Here is a 6000-nt window from a genome sequence, read left to right as displayed (position 1 = left end):
GGATATCCATACTCGTTGAATACTACGTAGCACATTTAAGCCAAAATAATTAAGAGTGAGAATGTATACTGTACCTGGAATACTTCTACTCACCAGTCCAACAGGTAACTTCTTACAAGTGTATCAACGATCCTGCAGATCATATATCAGTCAGTGGTTAGTCTGAGAACGTATCGGGATCTTTTCTACTCTTCTTGTGGTCATGGTTGTTGGTTAATATATACAAGATGTCACAGATGACGTAATCCATACTATGCGGTTGAGCCAGTAGTCAGACAATATGCAAATCCTACAATGACTACAGAAAATTCCTTTCTTGGGTCATTAGCAACTTTTTTTGTTTCACACGGAAGTTTCTAAATCAAAAAACTGATAACATTGTGTACTTAAAAAAGAAAAAAAATTTTGGTAGAACATCCAAGTTTTCTTAGAAAGTTATGTTAAGGAGAACATCTACATATTGAGATTTTTTCCCTGATGTTCCACAAGTTGTTGAGAACATACAATCTCTTCAGGATAAGACAATTTTGAAAAATTGTAGATGATGAAGATTCCGGATGACCGATATAATCAACAGATCAATATAGTCAAGGAAAGGATTCATAAAGGTTTTGTTTTTTGGAATTGGAGCCCTTCAAAGACCTGACTACCTAAGGCCCAGTATAGGCAGACTTTAGCCTCCAATGTAGAAATAATTCATGTGCCACAAACTGGGGATAACCTAAAATCTCTTTGGGAAGACAATCTAGAAAACTGTAGTAAACAGATGATGAGGATTTTGTGTGACCAACATAATCAACAGATCAATGTAGTGGAGGAAGGGGGTTGAAGACCTTCAAAGACCTGCCTACCTAGGCCTAGTATATGTAGACTTTAGCCTCCAAATAATTCATTCCACAAGTTGGTGAGAACTTAAAATCCCTTTGGGAAGACAATTTGGAAAATTGTAGTAAACAGATGATGAGGATTCTGTGTGACCGATATAATCAACAGATCAATGTAGTGGAGGAAGGAGGTTGGAGGCCTTCAAAGGCCTGTCTACCTAGGCCTAGTATATGCAGACTTTAGCCTCCAATGTAGAAATAATTCATATTCCACAGGTTGGGGAGAACTTAAAATCCCTTTAGGAAGACAATCTAGATAACTGAAGTAAACAGATGGTAAAAATTCTGGGTGACCAATATGATCAACAGATCAATGTAGTGGAGGAACGGGGTTTGAGGCCTTCAAAGACCTGCCTACCTAGGCCTAGTATATGCAGACTTTAGCCTCCAGTGTAGAAATAATTCATATTCCACAGGTTGGGGAGAACTTAAAATCCTTTTGGGAAGACAATCTAGAAAACTGTAGTAAACAGATGGTAAAAATTCTGGGTGACCGATATGATCAACAGATCAATGTAGTGGAGGAAGGGTTGGAGGCCTTCAAAGATCTTTTACAAAAAACACACAAGAAAAAATGCACCTACAAAGGCTACCATTTAAAAAAATATTTCAATATTTTATCAATGTGGCAAAGGGAAAACCGCCCCACCCACTCAGGGTGTCCCCAACATCTCGAGGTCACCCCAACCCCCCCCAAAACCCCCTTCCCAACTGAAAATGCCCTGGATCACCCCAGTTGCATCTGGGGCTTAATATTTGGGGGGGAAGCAAACAAACCCCCCCCCGCACCGCCGCCACCATCAACCACCCCACCGCGGGAGACAGACGGGAGATTGTCAGGAGGCTGCGATCGGAAGCCTTACTGTAAGGAGGCAGATGGGATCTGAGCCAAGCTGGGAGCCGAGCCGGGGGGTGGAGGGTTTCCCTGTGCCACATTGATACATATATTTTTTGAATTGGTAGCCTTTGTAGGTGTATTTTTCCTTGCGTGGTTTTTTGTATGGTATAATATTGGAAGCACTTACCCTCAGTATTAGGGTACAGGCACCATTTCAAACAATAACTCCCAGGATTCATACAATTTTTTTTTTTTTTTTGAATAGGCCTTCAAAGATCTGCCTACCGATGCCCAGAATATGCAAACGTTGGCCTGCAATGTAGAAATAATTAATAAGGAAATTTTAGAAAATAAGGACTCACAATCTAAAAAAAAGACCTATGGACATATAAAATTGGAAGCACCTATAGATAAGGATGAATGTTTCAGCCTAGACACTTTTCGTAAAACATAAAACTCCCGCCACTGGCACCACCATAGAGGACACAAGGTCTGAGAGCTCTTCGTACACTTCCAATTTGGGAACCTTCTAGGAGAACACATGTCAAATCTCAAATGGCCCTATATCGGACTAGAATACAAAAAAGAGAAGTTTGCCCGTGGGACTTTAAATGAGTTGGTCATAGAGGTCATAACAAATAGAGTTTAATAAATTTCCAAACACATGATGAAACATGAACATAAAAACATCATAAGACATCGTTTGACCATTGAAATGTTAAATATGATGGTATGTTACATAGTATACATATACAACATAGTACTCGACGCGTTTCGCGAGCTCCGCTCGCTTCCTCAGGAGTTGGTGTATATGTGAAGTATCTAAAAGATAATAGGTATCAGTAAATAATGGCATACAATGATAGTTATGGTCAAAGAAGAAGTATGTGGCTTCATAGAAGCCTTCCATACTTACATATGGTCAAATGGTCCATAGGGCTGGATAACAAGGGCAGCAGCGGACAATCCTCCACACGGGAGCTGAAGAGGCGTAGCCCGCAGCAACCAGAGCAGGGGCCCAGCAGAGGGCGGACATGGCAAAGAAACAGATTGGGGTATGATGTATCCTGAGATGTCCAACTAGCCACCTGGGTCATATTAGCTGTAATCAGATTATATATGTATCTATGTCAAAAAATAGAGTGTTAACTGGGAGTAAAAGTAATATGACAATACTAATATGTGGAAAGGACCTCTGAAAGGTGGGCATGGATAGAAATCAGGAGAGAGAGAGAAAAATAGAAAGAAATTGGGGGGGTGCAGGGGAGGAAATGAAAAAATAAAATTAAAATTAAAAAGAAAGGAATGGTGTTGCACTAATGTGTCAGGTTACACATATACAATAAAAACAACAATGGTAGTAAAGTATATTGGATATAAAAGTAATTGCCATAATGGTAAATTACAGGAGTATGAAGATGTAAATGTCATTATAATGTACATATTGTGTACTGAAATGAGACACAAACAACCCATGATAGATAAAGGGGGGGGGTTATATGATAAGTGAAGGAAAAAACCAAATGAAATGAGAAAGGAGGGAAGGCAATAAAAAACATCTCCTAATAATGAATAGTGCATGATGAGTGTGTGGTTAACATTAATGGGTATGCAAGTATAATTAGGCAAAGTAAGGTGACATGGTAGATATCTATAGTGTGCTTACCCTAGTGCAGAGCTTCTCAAGTGTGAGACAACAGTCCAAGTGAGGAGAGGAAGGAAAGTTTGCCATGTCAGCGTACTCACGCTTAAATCCCCGAGCGGGATCATTGGGCTACGCCTCTAACGCCATACGAACGTGGCTACGGCAAACGCCCACGCTGCGCATGCGCAGGCATCTCCAGCCAACGTAGATGACGCACTGCACATAAGAACGTGGAGCCGCTGAGTTGCGGAGATAACACGCTGGGTGCAGATGTATGGCGCCGATGTAACGGTGGCCCCGCCCCCCACACACACAAAGGGATGCGGAAGGGAGGGGACAGCAGGAGGGAAAAACCTCCCTTTATACATCGCAGCTCCCGATGAGGAGAAATATAACCGCGGCCACCAGTGAACACAGCACACAGGAACCAATGCCATAAATGACTCAAGTAGCATAAGGAAAAGTGTAATACTCATATCTAAAACATATAGTAGTAATAGAGTAATAGTAGTGGGTATGACCACGAGAACAGCAATATCGGACTAGAACACAAACAGGGGGAATTCACACCAAAAAAGAACCAAGCAAATTGATTCTTCATAATTTATTCTTTTCCACATTCTGATGCTTAACACTTTAGGATCTCCTTCAAACCCATGTAGCACTACCCCCCATAATTTAGAGGTGGTTATTATACAGACTACTTTAAAAACAACATATCACTTTACCTATTGCACGCCAATTATTAAAAAATAAGTCATATTTACGGTATGTATACACTATAATAGCCAATAAACCTTAAGGATTTAGAGAAGATCTGTAAAGAAAAGTGGACCAAAATCCCTCCTGAGATGTGTGCAAACCTGGTCACCAAACACATGAAACGTCTGACCTTTGAGCTTGCCAACAAGGGTTTCCCCACCAACTACTAAGTCCTGTTTTGCTTGGGGATCAAATTTAGAGAAGATCTGTAAAGAAGAGTGGACCAAAATCCCTCCTGAGATGTGTGCAGACCAACTACAAGGAACGTCTGACCTCTGTGATCGCCAACAAAGGGTTTCTCCACCAACTACTAAGTCATGTTTTGCTTGGGGATCAAATTTAGAGAAGATCTGTAAAGAAGAGTTGACCAAAATCCCTCCTGAGATGTGTGCAAACCTGGTCACCAACCACAAGGAACGTCTGACCTCTGTGATCGCCAACAAGGGTTTCTCCACCAACTACTAAGTCATGTTTTGCTTGGGGGATCAAATACTTAATTTTACTCACTGAACTCCAACTCCATTTATAACATTTGTATCCAATTTTTGGTTGATATTCCGTCTCGATCATATGAGATACACCTATGATAAAAACGATAGACCCTTCATTTCTTTGTAAGTGGGCAAACTTACACAATCTTCAGGTGATCAATAATCTTTTCCCCACTGTATATGAATTGGTTGCATGGTTTACGAAGAAAATAAATAATGCCTATTTTTTTTGTGAAAGTTCATTTACAAATTAAGAAGATTAGTATTTTTTTTTTTCATGAAAATTGAATTTAACCACTTCAATACCACCCATAGTCATATGGCATCCGGCAGATGGGATCATATGACGTCTTCGGCTTCCCAGCGGTAACACACACAGGTCCATGTCCCATCAGGGGAGAGGAGACAGGTCGTGTGTTCCTAGTATAAAGGGACACCGATCGGTCTCCTCCCCTAGTCAGTCCCCCCCCCCCCACAGTTAGAATCACTCCCTAGGAACACATATAACCGCGGCCACCAGTGAACACAGCACACAGGAACCAATGCCATAAATGACTCAAGTAGCATAAGGAAAAGTGTAATACTCATATCTAAAACATATAGTAGTAATAGAGTAATAGTAGTGGGTATGACCACGAGAACAGCAATATCGGACTAGAACACAAACAGGGGGAATTCACACCAAAAAAGAACCAAGCAAATTGATTCTTCATAATTTATTCTTTTCCACATTCTGATGCTTAACACTTTAGGATCTCCTTCAAACCCATGTAGCACTACCCCCCATAATTTAGAGGTGGTTATTATACAGACTACTTTAAAAACAACATATCACTTTACCTATTGCACGCCAATTATTAAAAAATAAGTCATATTTACGGTATGTATACACTATAATAGCCAATAAACCTTAAGGATTTAGAGAAGATCTGTAAAGAAAAGTGGACCAAAATCCCTCCTGAGATGTGTGCAAACCTGGTCACCAAACACATGAAACGTCTGACCTTTGAGCTTGCCAACAAGGGTTTCCCCACCAACTACTAAGTCCTGTTTTGCTTGGGGATCAAATTTAGAGAAGATCTGTAAAGAAGAGTGGACCAAAATCCCTCCTGAGATGTGTGCAGACCTGGTCACCAACCACAACAAATGTTTGACCTCTGTGCCTGCCAACAAGGGTTTCCCCACCAACTACTAAGTCATCTTTTGCTTTGGGATCAAATTTAGAGAAGATCTGTAAAGAAGAGTGGACCAAAATCCCTCCTGAGATGTGTGCAAACCTGGTCACCAACCACAAGAAATGTCCGACCTCTGTGCTTGCCAACAAACGGTTTCTCCCTCAACTACTAAGTCATATTTTGCTTGGGTATCAAAGTTAGAGAA

At 40.7% G+C, this 6000-nt stretch overlaps 1 protein-coding gene across 3 annotated transcripts in view; it reads right to left on the bottom strand.

Annotated features, from left to right (window-relative positions):
* The window catches only part of LOC141129870 (chymotrypsinogen A-like), a 73426-nt gene that overhangs the window by 16624 nt on the left and 50802 nt on the right, over positions 1-6000 (bottom strand). Inside the window, exon 1 of one of the 3 annotated variants that reach the window (XM_073617919.1) lies at positions 94-237. The exons of 1 other annotated variant lie outside the window; for it this stretch is intronic. The gene's annotated coding sequence lies outside the window, so the exon portion shown is untranslated. Of the gene's footprint in view, positions 1-74; positions 238-6000 lie in introns of those variants that run through there. One more of the 3 variants, XM_073617927.1, reaches the window with a different exon arrangement.

This window comes from Aquarana catesbeiana, linkage group LG01, assembly GCF_042186555.1.
Source record: "Aquarana catesbeiana isolate 2022-GZ linkage group LG01, ASM4218655v1, whole genome shotgun sequence".
NCBI lineage: Eukaryota > Metazoa > Chordata > Amphibia > Anura > Ranidae > Aquarana > Aquarana catesbeiana.
This window is presented reverse-complemented; position numbering and strand designations above follow the sequence as displayed.